Here is a 23374-nt window from a genome sequence, read left to right on the forward strand (position 1 = left end):
GACAGGTCGGGCAAGGAGAGCATTAATCAGAGAAGCAGCCAAGAGGCCCATGGTAACTCAGAAGGAGCTGCAGAGATCCACAGCTCAGGTGGGAGAATCTATCCACAGGACAACTATTAGTTGTGCACTCCACAAATCTGGCCTTTATGGAAGAGTGGCAAGAAGAAAGCCATTGCTGAAAGAAAGCCATAAGAGGTCCCATTTGCAGTTTGCGAGAAGCCATGTGGGGGACAAAGAAAACATGTGGAAGAAGGTACTCTGGTCAGATGAGATCAAAACTTAACTTTTTGGCCTAAAAGCAAAGTGCAATGTGTGGTGGAAAACTAACACTGCGCATCACCCTGAACACACCATGAAACTTAGCGATGGCAGCATCATGTTGTGGGGATGCTTTTCTTCACCAGGGAAAGGGAAGCTAGTCAAAGTTGATGGGAAGATGGATGAAGCCAAATACAAGGCAACCTTAGAAGAAAACCTGTTAGAGTCTGCAAAAGGCTTGAGACTGGAGCGGAGGTTCGCCTTTCAGCAGGACAACAACCCTAAACATACAGCCAGAGCTACAATGGAATGGTTTGGATCAAAGCATATTCATGTGTTAGAATGGCCCAGTCAAAGTCCAGACGTAAATCCATTTGAGAATCTGTGGCAAGACTTGAAAATTGATGTTCACAGATGCTCTCCATCCAATCTGACAAAGCTTGAGTAATTTTGCAAAGAAGAATGGGCAAAAATGTCATTCTCTACATGTGCAAAGCTGGTAGAGACATCCCCAAAAAGACTTAGTTGTAATTGCAGCGAAAGGTGGTTCTACACCTAGTTCTATTGACTCAGGGAACCTTAATACAAATGCACGCCACACTTTTCACATATTTATTTGTGAAACATTTTAAAAATCATTTATCCTTTTCCTTTCACTTCACAATTATGTGTCACTTCGTGTTGGTCTATCACATAAAATCCCAATAAAATACATTTATGTTTTTGGCTGTAACATGACAAAATGTGGAAAATGTCAAGGGGTATTAATACTTTTTCAAGGCACTGTAGTAGCACAATTCTCAGAGCCCAAGAGGTGGTGACTATGGATAACCATATATTACAATGAAAATCCTTGGTATTTGGTCAGTCTGTGGTCAAAGGCCATATCACTGCTTGTCTTACTTTGTATATTAGGATATTTCATCATTAGCAGGAGGCTCCATCTCAGAGTAGTGGATGTTGTCTCCATTCCAGCAGCAAACAAGTTGTTGACCAGGGCTGTCAAATTGTCATCATGGTAATACAGGGTGGATTCTGGTTTCCCCTGCAGAACAGAAATATAAGATGTATGGACATTTAGACATTCTGCAAATTGTCAATCTCCTTTAAAGCATCTATTCAATTGACATATGTCATTTAAGTGCGCTTCTTCCTTGACCATGTATATTTACATACTCTTAATAACCAGTAAATGTGCTTTAACCACGCTAAAGCAGAAAGACGACTACAGTGCGTGCTTCCAGTGCTGGGAAGGTGTCCATAGATGTCCTCCCATGAACACGCTGCTCGCTCGCCCCCTTGCAGACACAGCTGATCACAGGACAGGGTAAAGGGTCAATCACAGCGGCCCTTTACCGCGTGATCAGCTGTCAGCCAATGACTAATGATCATGGAAGTAAACACAAGCCAGCTATCGGCTTTTTTCGCCTCATGCTGATAGTGTGAGGAGAAAAGAAGCAAGCCAATAACCGGCTTCTGTTAAAGGGACATCGGTCCCACACAGTGCCCACCAGTGCTACTAATCATTGCCCACCAGTGCCACTTATCAGTGCCCATCAGTGCCTCATCATCAATGTCACCTATCAGTGCTGCCTATCAGTGCCTCCTACCAGTGCCTATCAGTGCCGCCTATTAATGCTGCCTCTCAGTGCCACCTCTTAGTGCCCTTCAGTGCCACCTCTTAGTGCCCATCAGTGCCACCATTCAGTGCCCATCAGTGCCACCATTCAGTGCCCATCAATGCCACCTCATTAGTGCTGTCTCATCAGTGCCCATCAGTGCCACCTATCAGTGCCCATCAGTGCTACCTCATCAGTGCCACCTCATCTGTGCCTATCAGTGCCCATTAGTGCAGCCTATCAGTACCTAACAATGCACCCAATCAGTGCCCATCAGTGCAGCCTTAATCAGCACACACCAATGAAGGAGAAAAATTACCCGTTTGCAAAATGTTATAACAAACTATGAAAAAATGTTTTTTTCAAAATTTTCGGTTTCCTTAGCAAAAAATAAAAAACCCAGTTGTGATTAAATATTACCAAAAGAAAGCTCTATTTGTGGGGGGGGGGATAAAAATGTTGTTTGGGTACAGTGTTGCATGACTGCGCAATTGTCGTTCAAAGTGCGACAGCGGTGAAAGCTGAAAATATGCCTGGTCAGGAGGGTAGTAAAAGTACCCAGTAAGCAAGTGGTTAAAACACACCTTCATTGACCTTTATTGCTGCAGGCATTGTGTAAAAATTCACCTTCAAATTTCGCAACAGAGGTCTCTGAAATAAGAGCTCCTTATTTTCTTTGGCAGATACTTTGCAGCCTGTCAGCCTTCTAATGCAGATAAATAGCAGGTGTTGTAAGCTGGCATAAACTGACTTTAGAGTCTGTTGTAATCTTTGATGACGAATTACTCTACAGTGCCTTGAACTATAGTGATCACTGAGGGCTTGTTTTGAAGATGAAGTTTCATCTTCCCTGGCTCCTCCATCCCCACACTTCTTTACCATGCTAATCCCTTATTAATAAAACCAATGTAGCACCCTCTACCAATAGGTAGGTGCTAGTAATAGTTTTTTTATGAGGGATTGTCAGTACAGGCAAATTTAGGCAGGTTTATGCTGCAAGCTAGGCCTGTCTGTTTTGGTCTAGGGTCTGGGAGTGGTCAGAGTAGCAGTGGGTGTGACCACTTGTGCTCTAGTTCTGGGGCACCTCCCCTGCTTCCATAGAGAAGATTCTGGAAGAGGGACTGGTCCTGGAACTGGAGTGGCAGGCAGCTCATGCGGGAGCCCTGACCAATCCCCAATTGGTATTGGCAGGTAGAGAACCTCCTATATAAGCTGAGGTGATTATGCCACTGGGGGGGATGTCGGCTGAGTGAAATGAGGAATGGAATACTAGGCAGCAGCAGGAGGGCACCCCCATCTGGGGGGGGTGTACCGATCACAGGAGGAGGCCCGGGGAGATCTGTGAAGGAACTTTGCCTCTACACGGTCATTGTCAATGTCTTTATCACCACACAGTCGGTGATAAGGAACTCCTGGAGCAGAGGGGCAGGTGAAGCTGTCTGAACGTATGGTCCGGTCAAGTTCTCCATCAAGGACTCAGGGCAGTGGAAGGTCAGTGAGTGTTACCACAGTGGAGGGCTGGATGTGCCAGGAAGTCTGTGAGGGAACTTTGCTTCTACACGGTCATTAGAAAAGTCTTCATCCTTCACATGGTGAACGATGAGGAGTCCTGGATCAGAGAAGAGACTGTGGGGATCTGTGTCAAATCGATGAGGCCTGAGGGCACAGGATTTGCAAGTTGGACTGGCTGGGAACAGTAGTCTACCATCCAAAGAACTGCTTTTAAACTACTAGGCCTCTGGGGAAAGGTACTGCAGGCCTCAGGCCTAGTAGCAGCGAGCAAACAGAGCCTGCTTAGGGGCTTATTCAGAGTGGGTCCTTATTGCTCAAAAGAAGATGTGACATTATTTTACCTCAGTAATCATAAGTTTGTGCAGGAGGAAACAAGTTTGTGTAGGAGGAGAAGGAGTTCTGAGACCATCACTGTTACACGGTCAATAGTGAAGTCTCCATACTTTACATGGTAATGAATGGGGAATTCTTGGAAGTAATAGTCTGCAGAGTTAAGCAGAGGAGGAGCAACAGTCTGCATGGGGATGCAGGAGGAGATTCATACTCAGTAAAAATGCACATCAATAACTTCTGGCTCTAACTATGTGTTATTGTGCTTAATCTTAAAATATGATGGCAATTAAAGGTCCTATGGGCATCCCATATCCCCTTTCCCCTATCCAAATTGTACCCCCCCCCCCCCAATAAAACAACAAAAACAAAACCAGCAAAAGACTGTTTATTGTCTCTGCAAGTGATGTATGAAGTCTGGCAGCGGGGTGAATTGGTGGATTGTTTGTTACTAGCGGCAAATACATCACTACACCTATTCATTTTCATTGTTTACCCTGTTTATCATAATTGGGTCTCTGTGCATCTGTATGTAAAGCAGACAAGTGGTGGCTGGTGGGAGGGTCTGGCAGTGCGCTGTACAGAGCATCCTGAAAATATCACAGCACCCTGTCTCAGTACTTTTTTCCAGAGCCCTCTGCCCCAATGCAAGCTCCTGACACAATTCTCATTTGGAATTATGGAAACATCAAATACCTTGATATGGAAATGTCATTCTGAAGGAGTACGAGTTTCTGGGCAGGAGAGGAGCTTTTACAGCTGTGCAAGACTGAAGGTAAGGCCTTACTGCTCGTTAGAAATGTGTAAATACTTTAATGTCCTTAGTATGGACTAGGGATGAGCCGAACACCCCCCAGTTTAGTTCGCACCAGAGCTTGAGAACATGAGAACAGGCAAAAAATTTGTGCGAACACCGTTAAAGTCTATGGAACACGAACATGAAAAATCAAAAGTGCTAATTTTAAAGGCTTATATGCAAGTTATTGTCATAAAAAGTGTTTGGGGACCCGGGTCCTGCCCCAGGGGACATGTATCAATGCAAAAAAATGGCTGTTTTTTCAGGAGCAGTGATTTTAATAATGCTTAATGTGAAACTGTCAGGGAGCCGCCGGCGCCAGACCTGGGCGTTTGCATGCGCCTATGCGCCGGAGCGCTCCTGTGCAAGCTCCTCAGCAGAATCCTGATGTTCCCAGGCGTCAGCGCGGCGCTCGGGCGTGCGCGGGTACGCGGCGCTTGTGCGCACGCGCGAATGCGCATTCGCGTTCGCGTTAGCGCCGTTTTGGCGCCAAAGGACGCATAAAGGTCCCCCTGTGCCCCTGGCACATTGCTGCTTCGTCTCAGCTCCGTGATCTCTGTAACCTGCATCTGATTGACTGATTGTTCCTGATTGACCCGGCTTGTCTGACCATCCGTCTTGCTCCAATCCGACCCGGCTTGCCTGACTATCCTACTGCTCCTGCCTGATACCGTTGCCAATCTCTGCCTGCCTACTGACTCTGCCTCTGCCTGCCGTTATTGCCTGTGTTTATCTACCTGCTGACCCGGACTGTTTGACCTTGCTTCTGCCTGCTGTTGTTCCTTGCTGTTGCACCTTCAGCTTCAGCTCCAGTACTTCCTGCATCTCCAGCATCCAGCCTGCTGTCTTCAAGTCTTCACAAGATCTGCAGTCCAGCCATCCCGGTGGGATCTCTCCCTCATCTCAGCATCAGAGACTTACCTCAAACAGGCACTCCTACCCCACTGTGCTCCGGAGACCACTGTTCCCATTCCAGTGGCTCCTGAACCAGCGCTGTATGAGAGGTCTTCTCCTACAAGTCAGGCTCTACTACCAGGTACCTAACAGAAACAATAAAAATAAATATCCCTTTAAATACCTTGCCTGGGGGGTGTCCTTAGTATACTTGTAAAGCAGCGCATCTTTCTTGTGTTTAGAAGAGTACCACAGCAAAATGACATTTCTAAAGGAAACATGTCATTTAAAACTGCTCGCGGCTGTAATGAATTGTCGGATCCCAGCAATATAGATAAAAATCATTGTAAAAAACGGCATGGGTTCCTCCCCCCTCATCCATTACCAGGCCCTTTGGGTCTGGTATGAATATTAAGGGGAACCCCGCACCAAAATTAAAAAAAAATGGCGTGGGGGTCCCCCCCAAAATCCATACCAGACCCTTATCCAAGCATGCAACCTGGCAGGAAAAGAGGGGGGGTGAGAGAGCACCCCCCCTCTTGAACCATACCAGGTCACATGCCCTCAACATGGGGAGGGTGTTTTGGGGTCCCCCCCAAATCACCTTGTCCCCATGTTGATGGGGACAAGGGCCTCTTCATCACAACCCTTAACCGGTGGTTGTGGGGGTCTGCGGGCGGGTGGCTTATCAAAATTTTAACCAGGCGGACCCCATGATCCTGCCCCGCCCCCCTATGTAAATGGGTATCGGGTACATTGTACCCCTACACATTCGCTAAAAGAAGTGTCAAAATGGTAAAAATGACAGTAGACAGTTTGGAACAAGTCTTTATAAAAAAAAAAAGAATGACATTTTTTCCTTTACAAATGTCATTTTGCTGCTCTCATTCATAAAACTATGTACGGCTGCCGTGTAAGCAGCCTTACATAGTGTGGGGCGTGGACTCCTGCTTTTGGCCAATCAGCAGCCGTCAATGAACTGCGATCTCGCAGTGCATTAACGGTCTCGCCGTTCATTATGGGGTGTTCTGCAGGCACTCAAATTTCCCGCGAACGCCCCATAATGTTCGGTATTCGGTGAACGGGTGAACATTGGGCTCATCCCTAGTATGTACCAAGGTGGACTTTAAGCCAATAACACTGTCACCAACTCCCTAACGGATTCTTCAAATAAATATATAATGAGCTCCAGAGAGCTCACAATGACCTGGGTTTAACTGGAGCAAAAAGTGAGGGGAAATCTCCTCAAAGTACTCACGGACACAAGAGTAACTAAAAAACAAAAATAAATGTGGACTGTTGTGTCGATGTTGCTTTGCACACAGAGAAGTAGCACACAAGAGGGGTCAATCCCTTGTACAGGCTGAAAACATTATGTACTATTCATAGGCATGCACACAGGGTGTGCCAGGTGTGCCTGGGCACACCCTAATCACCCCATGTGGTGCAGATTTCTCCTGTTTAGACTCCTGATATTTCACCAAAGATCACTAACGGGGCTCCTAAAAACATTTGTAAAAAAAAAAAAATATTTAAATTGTAAAAAATAATAAAAAATTAAGATAAAAACTACAGACACCAATCTCTGCCCTACTGACACCATCAGTATATACACACGTGCACACCTATGGTACTATTATTTTTTTCTCTTTTCCTGGAACATAAAAACAAAGTAAATACATTTTCACTTTAATTGATTTTTCTGAATACTTTGCTTGGAGATTAGTCCCTTAATCATAAAGACTTTTCCTTACCTCTTGTTGCTTGGCCAGGAAAGTATCAATAAGGTTCCTCTGGTCATTTACATCTAGTTCTTTTCTTTGCTTAGTAAAGATGGATCTCATAAAGCTCTGCAATTGTAGCAGGTTTTCCGTGAGCTTCTTCTGGCCTCCAGGTATTAAACCCATTAGAAACGGAAAGCTGCTGTAGAGCTTAAAAAAAAAAAAAAAAAATGTACACAATATTGAATCATTTTCTATATGTGGATATTTATATAGGCTGTATCAACTGAATTTACAAAGTATCTTCAGCAGCACACATTGCCACTAAGTAATGGAGACCCATGAGGCTTCTATTAATACCGTAGGCACTGTATAGGATTTTATTGTTGGTGGGGAGGTGATATGTGTTCCCAAGGTTTGGTATCATGTTGTCATTGTACAACCGAGACCCCAATTATGGGCATAAACCAGTCAGTGTAGTTCCCAGCCATGTGACCACATAGAGATCCAGCCAGCCAAACAATAACTGATTTAGTAAAAAAAAATCTTCCAAATGAAGCTTGATATTGTATCTAGCCCCTACTTGATACCCCTTCAGACTAGTTCAGCAATCGCTCACTTCATATTTTTTTCTTTACAGTGAAATAAGTAGGGATGAGCTTGATGTTTGGGTCAAACATGAGTTCGACTCAAACATCGGGTGTTCACCCATTCGCCGAATATCGAACATTATGGGGCGTTCAAGGGAAATTCGAGCACCCACGGAATGCCCCATAATGCACTGCGAGATCGCAGTGCATTGCTGTAAGATGATTGGCCAAAGCATGCACCTGACCTGCATGCTTTGGCCAATCCCAGCGCCCTGATTTAGATTAAGCAGGCAGGTTATTCAGTTAGTGGTAGTGTAATATATATATATATATATATATATATATATATACACAGTCAGTCTAGTAAAGTATATATATATACTCTGCATCCAGTCAGTGTAGCCTAGAGATCTACATTCTATTTGAGGAGGCCATGAGGATGGTGAGCAGCGACAATGCATGCATCAGTGATACTGTTCCTCTTGTCTTCCTGTTTGAGCACACGCTTCGAGGAATAATGGACAGGGCACTTAAGGCAGAACAGCGGGAGGAAGAGGAGGACTTCCTTACCTCTCAAGGCCCCCTTTATCCAGATAGCATTCCTGTAGGCCCGCCAAACACACAGGAAGAAGAGGAGGAGGAGGATTGTGTCAGCATGGATGTAGAGGATAACAGCAGCAGTCTTCAAGGGATGGTTTTTAGTCCCCAGAAACCCAAGGAATATTACGTGGTTGGGAGGAGGTAGTTCCTGACAACAGCATCCTCAGTGACCCAGAGGACTCACAATCGAATGCATCTGCGAACTTACGCTGCATGGCCTCCCTGTTTCTGCAAAGCTTGCAAAAGTACCCTAGGATTTGTGGTATCAAGGAGAGGGATCATTACTGGCTGTCAACCCTTCTTGATCTATGTTACAAGGGTAAAGTTGCAGAATTCATCCTGCCTTCGCAGAGGAAGCAGAGGATGAAACATCTTCAGGAGGCCATGAAGAAAGGTTTGTGCAATGCGTTTCCAGACCCTGGAAGGTTACAATTTCCTGGTGCTGGACAACGTGCTGCTGAGGCCTCGGTCAGAGGAAGAGCGGTGGAGAAGGTGGCCGGCTGACCGATGCCTTTAGACAATTTTTTAGTCCTCAGCACCAAGGTCTGATCGGTTCAAGCAACCATCGCCAGTGTCTGCATGACATGGTGCAGGAATATCCTGGGGCAAGAGCAGACTTGGAGACCTTTCCAACAGACCATCCACTGGGTTACTGGGTCTTGAGGATGGACCACTGGCCAGAACTTGCTCAATATGCAATTGAGCTACTGTCCTGTCCTGCATCCAGCGTTCTTTGTGAACGTATATTCAGTGCTGCTGGAGGGTTTGTAACAGTTCATAGAGTGCGCCTGTCCACAGACTCCATTGATAGTCTCACATTTGTAAAAATGAGTCAGTCTTGGATCAGCAGCAGCTATCAAGCACCTGATGCTGATGTAACTGATTGATTTTTCTATGGATGTGGGATCCCTTGAAGACTGCCTATGCTGAGTGACTATCCTATTCCTCCTCAATCTTGATGATGGTAGCTTCCAAAAATATTTTTTGTTTAGGGCACCGCCACCACTGCCTAAGGTCCAATTTTTCTGCCCCTGTTTAACAGGGGCATGTAATTACAATTTTTGATCAAATATTTCACAGCAGGGCCCGTTCCTGCGCCCAACAAGAGTATCTGTGAGGGGTTACAGTGTTGTAGCACCACCACTGCTTAAGGCCCAATTTTTCTGCCCCTGTTTAACAGGGGCATGTAATTACAATTCTTGATATAATATTTCATAGCAGGGCCCATTCCTGCTCCCAACAAGCATAACTATCAGGGGTTACAGTGTTTTGGCACCACCACCACCACTGCCTAAGGCCCAATTTTTCTGCCCCTGTTTAACAGGGGCATGTAATTACAATTTTTAATCAAATATTTCACAGCAGGGCCCGTTCCTGCACCCAACAAGAGTATCTGTGAGGGGTTACAGTGTTGTAGCACCACCACCACCACTGCCTAAGGCCCAATTTTTCTGCCCCTGTTTAACAGGGGCATGTAATTACAATTTTTGATCAAATATTTCATAGCAGGGCCCGTTCCTGCTCCCAACAAGCATAAGGGGTTACATTGTTTTGGCACCACCACCACCACTGCCTAAAGCCCAATTTTTTTGCCACGGTTTAACAGGGGCATGTAATTACAATTTTTGATCAAATATTTCACAGCAGGGCCCGTTCCTGCGCCCAACACGAGTATCTGTGAGGGGTTACAGTGTTGTGGCACCACCACCACCACCACCACTGCCTAAGGCCCAATTTTTCTGCCCCTGTTTAACAGGGGCATGTAATTACAATTCTTGATATAATATTTCATAGCAGGGCCCGTTCCTGCTCCCAACAAGCATAAGGGGTTACATTGTTTTGGCACCACCACCACCACTGCCTAAGGCCCAATTTTTTTGCCCCTGTTTAACAGGGGCATGTAATTACAATTTTTGATCAAATATTTCACAGCAGAGCCTGTTCCTGTGCCCAACAAGCGTAACTGTGAGGGGTTACAGTGTTCTGGCACCTCCAACACCTAAAGCCCAATTTTCTGCAGAGTATTTAGGGCAGGCCATATAGTATATATCCTACTGTTCAGAGTATATAGTGCCTGGGGGCCCCCCACACCATTTTTTTTTAAATTTGGGTGCGGGGTTCCCCCTAATATCCATACCAGACCCAAACATCCTTGTAATGGGCTGGGGGGACCCATGCCATTTTTCTCAATGATTTTCATGTATATTGCTGGGACCCGACAATGCATTACAGCCGCAAGCAGTTTTAAATGACTTTTTTTCCTTTAGAAATGTCATTTTGTTGTGGTATTGTTCTAAACATGGGAAAACTGCACCACTTTACAGGCATACTATAGACACCCCCCAGGCATGATATTTAAAGGAATATTTAATTTTTATTGAAAAAAGATCAATGGAGTCCACTTTTTTTTTCATAATCCCAAGCTTGTTTTGTTCACTTACTCTTAAATGATTTACCACCTCTGCTGTAAGGGTTCATTTTTGAACTTTCCTTCTGCTAGTTTGAGGTCATTGCCCCTACTTCTTGATCTCAGCTTCATATTGAAAATAGTACCCTATGAATCTTTTTCAAGTCCTTAAAGTTTATGTAAACCCAATCTATTTTTCAGTATTTTTGGGATTGCGTCTCACGGAATACATTTTTATCAAGCCACTATTTTTTGTTGTTAGTCTATTGCAAATTTGTTCATACTTGGAGACCTTGCCAGTAACAGAACTTTGTAATGCAGGCTGACAAAGCAAAGCCATTATCTTGCAAGTGGCAGCGGCATTGTCAGCCTTCCATTTCAGTTGGTGGTTTGGCTAACTGTGATAGACCTGATAGATAACCCACCAACTGAAGGTGCTCACACAGAAGGTTGACAATAATGCTGCTGATTGCAAAGCAGTAGCTTGCTGTTGTCCACTTGTAACAGAAAGTATAGTTACTGGTAGGTTCTACAAGTAGTAAACAAACTTTGCAACATTTTCATGAAAAATGGTTTGCTTAAGAAAACTGTATGCAGTGAAACATGCTGCCAAACATACTGAAATATAGTTTTAGGGTTTACAGTACATACACAAATGTATTTAAAAATTTCAGTCTTGTCCCCCATTTCCCTCATTTGCTTGAGTTTAAAAGGAAGAAGTCCCAGTTTTTGTTTTAAAGTCTGTCCCTCTCTGTATTTGTACCAGAAGAAAATGCCTTTCTTTCCTGAAGAGGTATAAATACCTTTAGCTAACCACATTGTATGTTCTATTGTTATATTCTATGTTATTTTTATATTTATTAAAATATAATGTTTTCTGGACCCTGCTGCATGTAAGCTTGTCAACCTGATCACTTGTAATCTAATTGATATATATTAATCCCTGCATGGGGACTTGACAGTTAATGGTTTGTGACTAGAGAAGAGTGAACTTCTCAAAGGTTTGACCAGTTATGGTTCTTATGACTATTAAAACATTTTCTGAACCTCTGAAAATTCTGAATTTTTAAACTGAAAGTCCAATTGAAGTACATGGGAGTATAAACCAGGCTCCAAAAAGTGTGTATCGCCGAGCAGCAAATTATGCAAAATTGTGCAGAATGGTTTGGGAAGCTCCTGGCAGCCCTGCGTGATGAGAGGATGGAGCGAAAAAAAAGCTGTCCAGGGATACCAAGATAGAAGGGATCTGGTGGCACTGGCAGTCAAGTGTGGTCAATAACAGAAGCTGATATAGGGCAAAAACTGATTTTTGTAGCAGCCTTGACAGGGCCAAAAATAGCCATCCATGGATTCCAGAATAGAAGGGACTAGGTGCCACTGGCAGTCAAGCTAAAGGAGCTCAGTCAACAGTAGAAGTAGGTATACAACAAAAACAGAATTTGAAGCAGCCTTTAATCAATTTTTCCCAGAAGACTTTTTGGGCATACAAAGTACTAGGGATGAGCCAAACACCCCTCGGTTCGGTTAACACCAGAACATGCGAACAGACAAAAAAATTTGTGCGAACACTATTAAAGTGTATGGGACACGAACGTGAAAAATCAAAAGTGCTCATTTTAAAGGCTTATATGCAAGTTATTGCCATAAAAAGTGTATGGGGACCTGGGTCCTGCCCCAGGGGACATGTATCAATGCAAAAAAAAAAAAACTTTTAAAAATGTCAGTTTTTTCAGGAGCAATGATTTTAATAATGCTTAAAGTGAAACAATAAAAATTAAATATTTCTTTAAATATTGTGCCTGGGGGGGCCCTTAGTCTGCCTGTAAAGTACCACATTTTTCCCATGTTCATAACAGTCCCGCAGAAAAATGACATTTCTAGAAGGAAAAAATGTCATTTAAAATTGCTCGCGGCTGTAATGTTTTGCCGGATCCCGGCATTATACATAAAAAATTATTGAAAAAAATGGCGTGGGTCCCCCCCCCCCAGTCCATTACAGGCCCTTCGGGTCTGGTATGGATATTAAGGGAAACCCCGCGCCAAAATTTAAAAAAAAATTGGCGTAGGGGTTTCCTCAAAATCCATACCATGCCCTTTAGGCCTAGTATGGATATTATGGGGAACCCTGCACCAAAATAAAAAAATGGCGTGGGGGTCCCCCCAAAATCCATACCAGACGCTTATCCGGGCACAAAACCTGGCAGAGAGATGCACCCCATACAATGTATCCCATACCCATTCACATGGGGGGGCATGATCTGGGGGCCCCCTTGTTAAAGGGGGCTTCCAGATTCTGATAAGCCCCCCGCCCACAGACCATTAACATGGGGACAATGTGCTTTGGGGGGACACCAAGTTGAGGACATGTGACCTGGTACCGTTTAGGAGGGGGGGGCACTCTCGCACCCCCCTTTCTGGTGGCCTGCAAGTGTGTGTGCTCAGATAAGGGTCTGGTATGCATTTTGGGGGGCCCAACGCCATTTTTTTTATTTTGGCACGGACTTCCCCTTAAAATCCATACCAGACCTGAAGGGCCTGGAATCGATTTTGGGAGCCTCCCCCATGCCATTTACAAAAAAAAAATTGGCGTAGGGTTCCCCTTAACCACTTCAATAGACTATATTATATTACACTGCCTGTACTGCCTGAATACAGATTCTACACTGAATATCTAATCTATGCTAAATGCAGATTATATAAGTATATATATAGCTGCCTAATCTCTCTTCATTCATTACACTATACAGCCGCCGTGTAAGCAGCAGCCTTATATAGTGTGGGGTGTGGAATTAGCCCCCTGAGCCATGATTGGCCAAAGGCACCCTTCCTTTGGCCAATTACGGCTCTCTCAGCAGAGCGCGCTGTGATTGGCCAAAGCATGCAGGTCAGGTGCATGCTTTGGCCAATCATCATACAACAATGCACTGCGAACATGCAGTGCATTATGGGGTGTTCTACGGTGCTCAAATTTCCCACGAATACCCTATGTGTTCGGTTTGTTTTAGAACAAACGAACACCCAATGTTCAATTCGAACTTACTTTTGACTCGAAGCGTGGGCTCATCCCTACAAAGTACCAAAAATACCATAACTGAAATTTAGATCCTTCTCAGGGCATCTGAATTCATGAAATTTGGTCCTAAACTAATGCTATACCAAATTTAGAATCAACTCTCTAAAATTAAAAAAGCTAAAAATCATTTGTAAAATAGAATAAAAAGTAAAATTTTACTATATTTTACTTTACTATTCATATAAAATGTTTAGTTTGCAAATAAAGGTATATTACAGAAAGAATCCATGACACCGGATTGAGAAGCATTATGGGTTTTCAAAAATGAGATCAAAGCAGTAACTGTTTTCTTTCAGACTTTCTTTACCTGCCATTTATGAACAGAGCAGCCAGAAGGGAAAATATGAGTCACTGCTATGACTTATTAAGCTGTGTGTATACACATTTAAGCTTGAGCTTGAGCTTATGAACGCTAAAAAAACAACAAGCTTTTTTTCCCAGTAAGGCAGCTACAGTAAGGCCAATATTGGTAAACATGGGAAAAACCTAAAGCTACACCTGCTGTAAATGTAAGCAAAATAAATATTTATATGACATATTTTATTTACTTGACTAAATTTAAAAAAAAGTGGAAAGGAAATGTTTGTTTTGTCTTTCTAACCATATTAAAGAAAATATACCTGTAAACACTGTACATTTCAGTAATTGGCAGATGATGAATATGAAATAAAAAGGCAAAACATAGTGTTCTCCGTAGCTACTTTATTTTAAATGATAAAAAGCTGAAATGAAATTTTTGTATCACTCACAGAATACCGGCACTCCGATCCGAGTGCCGGCCAGCAGGCTTGTGATCGTGTCTGTCGGATGACCGCGGGTGACGTCATACGCTCCTAACCCCCGTACGCATTACGTCCTATGGGCGGGACTTCATCGGCGTGAAGTCCCGCCTATAGGACGTAACGCGTACGGGGGTTAGGAGCGTATGACGTCACCCGCGGTCATCCGACAGACACGATCACAAGCCTGCTGGCCGGCACTCGGATCGGAGTGCCGGTATTCTATGAGTGATACAAAAATTTCATTTCAGCTGTTTATCATTTAAAATAAAGTAGCTACGGAGAACACTATGTTTTGCCTTTTTATTTCATATTCATCATCTGCCAATTACTGAGTACTGGGAGTTGAAGGAGGTGAAGGAGTAATTACTAATTATACAGATTGATCCATCCAATCATACAAGCAGTGTGACCTGTTTCAGGTCGAATATCTGAGGTGAGGGGCCATCTAAGAACGGTGGAGGGAAAAAAGTCACCATCCAGATATCTATATTGTCACCGGTGGTTCCTGTCCTCCTATCCTGCCATTATACTTTTACCCTTTGTATGTTTGTATGTTTGTTTAAGGACATTTATTTGCGCAGCACTCTTTATATACTTAGATGTCAGTGCTAACAGGCTTTCATATTTCATCTCTTTGGAAAATTTCTGCTTTTGAGGAAAATATTATTAAATATTATTAATTATGAGGGCTGTACCAAAAGTAATACAAAGTGGGCATAACTTTTTTAATTAACTTACATGGGTCATTCAAATTTCACGTGTTGGTAGGGCAACTCTTCCTCTAGTCTATAGCAACACTTTTTTTTTCTTTTTAATTGCAAGTAAATAATGCATTCCAAGCAGAAGCAAAATGCCATCATTGAGCTCTTGATAAAAAAGAGGTATAGGCTGTCCCACATCCACAGAAGGCTACAGAATGTTGATGGTGATGACACCATTGATAAGAGCAATGTCTTGTCATTAGTGACTCTTGTAATTGGCCCCATCTCTGTAAACATTCTGTAGCCTTCTGTGGTGTTGGACAGCCGGTACCCCCTCCTTCGCCAAGAACTTAATGATGGCATGTTACTTTTACATGTTACTATTTATCTGCAATGAAAAGGAAGAAGAAGAGTTACTAAAAAGGAGGAGCTACTCTACCAAGATATGAAATTCGAATCACCTCTTTTAAAATAAAAAGTTACGCCTATTCTTGCATTACTTTTGGTACAGTCCTCATACTTTACCACATGCCAAGGTAAGATCTAATAATAAAATAACTTACCCTGACTAAAGGTGAGCCCAGAAGTCTTACATTGTCATTAACTAAACCCATGAGCTTCTTTATAGTGGGGTCCTCATACTCAAATCTACGGCTCAGGAGTATGGATACAATAATGTTGGCCACAGCTGCATTAATAATGGTTTGATTGTTGAAGGGCTTCCCTGGAATTTGAACACAAAAACAAAATTACCATTCAATTTGTTTTTTGTCCACCTGTATTAAAGAAAAATAGGTCTAGCAGTTAGGAGCGAACATTGTCTGATCAATTTTGCCGTTATCTTCAAACTTTGTTTAACCACTTGCCTACAGGGCATTTACACCCCCTTCCTGCCCAGGCCATGTTTCAGCTTTCAGCGCTGTCACACTTTGAATGACAAGTTCTTCACACAAATAGAGCTTCCTTTGGTGGTATTTAATCACTGCTGTTTTTTTTTATTCTTTAAAAAAAAAAAAAAAAAGACCAAAAAGTATGAAAAAACATTTTTTTTACTTAGTTTTTCTGTCTTTCTGTTTTTGTAACTAGGTATTTTTTCTCCTTCACTGATGTGCGCTAAAGAGGCGGTACTGATGGGCACTGATAGGCTGAACTGGTGGGCACTGATGAGGTGGCACTTATGGGCACTGATGAGGCGGCACTTATGGGCACTGATTAGGTGGCACTGATGAGGAGGCACTAATATGCCGCACTTATTAGCACCGATAGGCGGCAACTGGTTAAAAGATTAACTGCAATGTTGGGGCAATGCAGCAGGTTTGCTTTAAAGTATAACTACAGACAAAAACTTTTTTTTAACTTTTGGATAGAGTGGAGAGGAATGAGAACACCTATTATTTTGTTATTGCTGTCTGTGTCCCTAATAGGGAGATTCACCCTCTCTATTTGTCTTGTTATCATCAAAAGTTCAAGAAAATTCCAAATTTTGGGTTGATACTAGTGCTGATGAATCTGGTGACACCCCGGGATTCCCTCACTTTGGAGAGATTTCCTCTCACTTCTTGTTTAGGCTATGGGACAGGAAGTGAATGGACGTCTCCCCTATGGGACACAGATGGCAAGATGGGACAGGGGTTATAGCCCTCCTTTACTCTATCCAAAATGAAAAAAAAAATAGTTTTGCCTTTAGTACTAGTTTAATCCTCCTCCCCAGAATATACTTACTATCATATCTCCCCATTATTTTGTTACATGAAATGAAAGAAATGCCTAGTGCTCCGGAGTATAAAGGAGCATGTGACTCACTCCATGTGACAATGCTGGGCCAATCCATGATGTCACTCAATAGCCCAGTATAAGCTGACATAGATAACTCATTGTTTACTCAGGGATTATCTTCGCTCCCAGCAGCTGAGGGGAGTGGCAGGGGAGTGGAAGGAAGGCATTTTCTGCTGGGGAGGGTTAGACAATTGATAGACATCTTGCCACCATTACGTTAGGTCTGAGCTGACATTGTAAATACTTACCTCCATGTGATTGGAAAACCTGTACCAAGCATTCAGCTTCCTCACTAATTTTGTCTTCTATAGTCCTCCTCCCCATCCCATAATCCCGTAGTGTGGCAAGTGCAAATCTTCTCATCACCTTCCAGTTCTCTCCATTGGAAAAGACAACACCTAAACATAGAACACAGGAATGTATGCACAGATGATATTTGTGTTCCCTTTGCACAAAATGCCAAATTTCTCATTTACAGGACTACAAGCTCCTACCATTGATCATCCAGTGAAGACTTGAACCATACCAGTTAAAATTTATACTGATATTTTTTAAATGCTAATAATTTTTAGATTATCCTTTCTCAATAAGGGTTCCAGTGGACCTCTAGGGATCCTTTAGAGCAGGGGTAGGCAACCAGTAGCCCTCCAGCTGTTGTGGAACTACATTTCCCATGAGGCATCGAAAGGCTGGCAGTTAGAATTACTCCCAGAGGCTTGATGGGACTTGTAGTTCTGTAACAGCTGGCGGGTCCCAGGTTGCCTACCCCTGCTTTAGAGCTCAGTGAGCAGTGGTGGATTGATTTTCTGCCTGATGATGCCTCCATAGTCCCAATACTGATATCACTTGGCAGAGAAGTGGTATGAAACCAGTGGAGTATGTCTTCTTGCCTGTTTAAGTATCAATGTAAGGGGTCCTTCTTCCCCTGACTACCAATACATCAATACATGGGGTCCCCTTTCCCATGAACTACAAATGCTGCTGACCACTAATTTAAAGTTATGTCTTTTCCACTGACCACCAGTGTAAAGTAGCCCTTTGCCCACTGGCCACTAATGTAAAAGGCCATTCTTCCAATGACCACTGTGGCATGGGGGATCGTTCAGCTCAGTGGTAGATGCGTTTCCATGTAGTGAGTCCACATCAGACAGGCGTTTATAGTTAAGGGCCTGGTAGCCCACGTTTATTAAATGATAAAAACGAAACAAAAGTCCACTCAGGAATCCCACGCAGGGGTTTAAACGTCATTCAGACACAACTGAAAATACAAGCCCACCTGGCTACTCTTCAACAGCACTGCTGCTACAGGTACTGGTCCCGCAAACCACCAGCTCTTCCAGGCCCACAGTCTTGGATGCACACAGCTTCGGACTTCTTAAACGCACACAGGCTTCAAGCCCCTCAATGCACACAGCTTCTGTCTTCACACAGAGACACTCTCTAGGAGCCACTGCTCCAACTCCACCTTCCTTCCACCTTCTGCTCTCACCAGCCCCTCGTTATATGGGCTGTTTGCAGCTGGGAATACACCCTGCTTGCTATCCTCAAGACCTGGACACAGGGTTGGAGACACTGTCCCACCCATGACTCTCAGGGATCTCCAAACTACAGAATCCCATCTGGAACTAGCAAAACCTGGAGAAAACTGACAGAGCAGTTTTCTCCATTTAAACTCTACACTCTGCTCTGTAGTCTTGCAGTCCGTAGATATGCAAACTCTGTCTCTTTTACCTCCAATTTCATAGGGACAGAGCCTCGCTCTCTCACACCACCAATTTACAGGGATACTTTTCCTAATAATCAAACTAATGTATTATGACCTCTAAAAATAATAATTTTTAACATGGGTTCCCTGAGAGCTGAATGTTTTTTCCAAAGATTCCTTTTAGGTAAAAAAATTAATACGAAAGGCTGCTTTGGACATTTAGACAAAATGTTTTGATTCTACTTAATTGAATAGATTAAAAGTTACCATATTCCCTTGCAGTTTTAGTAAGCATTGACATATTTGCCCTTTCCGAAAATTCATCAGCATGGTTGATAAGAGCATCTTTCACGGCGTCATAACCGCAGAGGACAACCATCTTCTCCAGCCCTATTTGGACACCTAGTACTGGACCATATGTCTTGGACAGCTGTGAATTGAATGGGAGATAAAAGGAAAAAGGAACATTTGAATTTTTAAACATAACTGTATAAATTACAGTATTTTAATTTTAAAAATCTAATTAAAAGTAAACAAAATCATTAGTCTTCTACAGTATCTCACAAAAGGGAGTACACCCCTCACATTTTTGTAAATATTTTATTCTATCTTTTCATGTGACAACACTGAAGAAATGACACTTTGCTACAAAGTAAAGTAGTAAGTGTACAGCTTGTATAACAGTGTAAATTTGCTCTCGCCTCAAAATAACTCAACACACAGCCATTAATGTCTAAACCGCTTGCAAAAAAAGTAAGTACACCCCTTCTCAGAGGTGAGAATTGCTTTCCATCACAGCTCCCCCCTTATATCACAATCCCATTTGTACGTCAATGTCCTTAGTCCCCCGCACATCAGTCTCCCACTTCACATCAACTTTGCATTCACATTAATGTCCACTGCCCCTGCACATCCCCCCCCCACAGAACTGCTCTCTTCACATCACTATCCATGCTTTTCATCACAGCTCTGACCCCCTTTACATCTCCCCTCACACAGCACTTGCCCCTTTACATACCCCCTCCCCCACATTACTTGTTCCCTTAACATCACCCCCCACATCACTGCACCCTCATTTACATCATCCCCACAGTAATTCCCCCCCTTTACATCAACCCCCCCCACACAAAAATGTGCTCTGCCTCCTTTAAAACACCCCCCACACACACACACACACAGCACCGCCCCCTTAACGTCACCCCCTGTCTCCCCCCATCTTTCACAACCATGTCCTCTTGCCCCTCTTAACTCTCGTACCTTTCACAGAGTAGCGAGCAGGAGGCAGGATAGAAATGAACTGGAGGCAGGAGGCACAGCAGCATTGGATGGAACTGCTGAGGTTACATTTTCATATTAACAAGCTGGTGATTGGTTGCTAGGACCACCCTGCGTCCTACTCATCATATTGTATATCAGAATGTATCACTGACTGCCAACAATAAATGGTTCCAGCTGCTTCTCTACTCAACATTTTTATTTGCCCATATAGTCTCTCAAGCTGATGACATCAGGGGCGTAACTACCACCATAGCGACCCATGAGGGTGCTATGGGGCCCGCAGCCGAGTGGGGCCCAGTGAGGATAAGAGCACCGCCGGCACAGTCTCCCAGCCAGGGGAAGAGAGAGGAAAGGAAGAGGCGAGCTGTCCGTATCAGCAGAGAGCTGAATTGCCCGATGTAAGAGCTTTCATTAGAACTTCCAGTGTTCCCGGGGCTCACGTCACATGGCTCCACCTTTTGACCCGTGCCTTTGATAGACAGACCGCTGATCCAATGCGGGACATGTGACGTCATCGAAGGTGTCGGGCCAAGAGGTGGGGCTATGTGACGAGGTGAGCCCCGGGAAGACAGGAAATTCAAATGAAAGCTATTACAGCGGGCAATCCCGCTCTCTGCTGATCCGGGTGGCTTGCCTCTTCCTCTGCATAGGTGGGGCTGTATGGGGCACAGGCAGACCAGGCTGTATTGGGCACAGGTCACCCTGTATGGGGCACAGGTCACGCTGCATTGGGCATAGGTCACGCTGTATTGGGCACAGGTCACGCTGCATTGGGCACAGGTCATGCTATATGTGGCACAGGTCACGCTGCATTGACACTAGGGCAGCTGTGGGGGGGGGGGGCTGTTTGCAGGGGGGCCCCATACAACATTTTGCTATAGGGCCTTGCTATTTCTAGTTACGCCCCTGGATGACATCAAAGTCCAAAGCCCATTGACTCAGACCTTTTACCTCAGTCCTGTCTATGGAGATGTTAAAGAGGACAGTTATAATATGTATATAGTATTTCTTATATTTTCACACTCTGCAGCTGATAATAAAAGCCACACAGCACTAAAGCCTGACTCAAGGCAAAACTTTTTGTTCACCTTTTTTATAGAGAAGATGGAGCATGAGGACACATAATAAACACCTGGCAGATATTCCACCCTTTCCCACTATGTCTATGTAATTAAAGCTGTGGCTGGAGTTCCAGGTATGGCTCATGGGACAAGCAATGACTTACCTCTATAAATGTCTTATGAGGTTTATGCATGTCAATACTGAGCATATTTCCAATGATTGGCAGTGGTCTGGGTCCAGGGGGGAAATTCTTGTATTTGTCTTCCTTTGTACTGCTGTATACAAGGGCCAAGATGAGGATCACAGCAACTGACAGTAGAATCGTCACAGGGTCAGCTGGAAACATTGTTCTGTAATATCTACAGAGGAGGAACAGAGGCTTTATAAGTGAATTACAAAGCAAACAAATAGTTAGCGCTTCTTGGAATGACAAGTTGTAAAAGCCATTCATGGGTATGATGTAATCTGTTATGGTGGAATAGATGTAATTGTACATGTGTAGTACACAAGATATATTACGTAATTTAGTTATTGAAGAGCTGCAAGTCCAAGAGCCTTTTACTGATTCCATGTAGTGGAGAACCACAGTAAAAATATGACATTTATGGTTATGGCAAGTGAAAAACTACCTGTGTCTGTTCATGTTTTTGAATGTTTGACTTGGAAGAATAAGTCATGTACCATAAAATGAAATCTGCCTCTAATGATGACCAACATCAGTGGGCAACATAGTAGTCATTAGTCACAATGTACTTGACAGGTGTGATCAGCCTAGTGGATTAGGGTGTGAACCCCAAAGCTCAAAGACAGAGTAACAGAGGCAATGGCTAGGAGTGTACACATGTCACGGCCATGATGCTATGCTTCGTAGCCATGGCAGACATTATAGTGAGCAAACACGTGAATGATTCCTTAATTTTTCTTTCATTATTTTTTAGAATTTCATTTTTTTTTTTATTTACTTCTTTTATTATTTACATTTTTTAACTGTCCTGTTGAGGGCCTTTGGTGAAATATTAGGGGCATAAACAGTCCCCTGATGTCTCACATTTAAGAATGAAAAAGGGACTGAGGACATAGATCAATTAATACCTTTCCCTGCAGCTGCACAGATACATGAATAGAAAGTGCTTACGGGCATACTATTCATTCACAAACTGAAACATAGTAAACAGAGTTTACTATGCATCAGCGATGAATGGACAGAGGAGCGATCAGTACCAATTGCTCATTCAGAAAAGGAAGGGGCCAATAGATTACATATTTGCAAGCCCCTTCCACCTCAATCCTAAAACATCCCCCTGTGTGCCCACAGCAGCTGTTGGTGGGAGAGGAGGGAAGCCAGCAGTGCTGAGGGGGAAAGGGGCACACAGAGGGGCCCAGACAGCAGGGGGATGAGGGTGCAGATGCTAGAACTGATCCCCCTTGAAGCATAACACAAAGAAATTTACAAGAATACCACAGAATACTGACAATGCCCCAGAATTTTATCTCCCTTAAAGTATAACCAAAGGCAAATCTTTTCACCCTGTTTGTTCTGTTTACCATGATCATTGAAAGTGAAAGTAAAAGAAAATCCCAAATTTTGAGTTGTCCCCAGAAAAGTAAGAGAGGGGAAATCTTCCAACGGGGACCCTCTGGTTCTGGTGATCTGGGGGTCCCCAAGGAATCCCTTAATTTACAGGGATTTCCTCTCACTTTCTGTTTGGCTATGAGACAGGAAGTGAAGGGAAATCTCCGCAATGGGACACAGAGGGCGAAAAAAAAAAATCTAAAAGGAGGTATAACCCTCCTTTGCTCTATCCAAAATGAAAAAAAGTTTTGCCTATAGTTCTACTTTAACACATTTTTTCTATTAGAACTGCATAAAGTTGTGGATTAAAAACAAACTTACTGTATCCTGCTGTAGGATATCCTGAAGGTCTTCCCTCTCCTTTGTTCTAGCAATAAGTCACCTGCATTCACTGCCTGGGGAATATATAAGCCCTGTGTAGATAATGGCCTTGAATACCTTCCAAGTCAGCTATTACTCCACCCAACAATAAATAGTACATGTGAACTAGCTGCTTTGAATTGTGCAAGAGTCTATGCTATATCACAGATGACGGGTAGGTAAAAGGTGATACTAATTTCTAGGATGAGTTTGTGGTTAAAATGCTATAGGTGCATCCCAATGGTTGGTTGAATTAGCTAAACATGATCTGAACATTGTAACGATGGAATTAAAGTGCATAGGTGCTTATGTTAGTTTGTGGTTATGTCAGGCGGGG

At 43.4% G+C, this 23374-nt stretch overlaps 1 pseudogene; it reads right to left on the reverse strand.

Moving 5' to 3' along the window:
• Positions 1-23158, reverse strand: part of LOC141139187 (cytochrome P450 2K4-like) — a 37680-nt pseudogene extending 14522 nt beyond the window's left edge.
• Positions 23159-23374: the final 216 nt, after the last annotated feature.

The sequence above is a fragment of the Aquarana catesbeiana genome, linkage group LG04, assembly GCF_042186555.1.
Source record: "Aquarana catesbeiana isolate 2022-GZ linkage group LG04, ASM4218655v1, whole genome shotgun sequence".
NCBI lineage: Eukaryota > Metazoa > Chordata > Amphibia > Anura > Ranidae > Aquarana > Aquarana catesbeiana.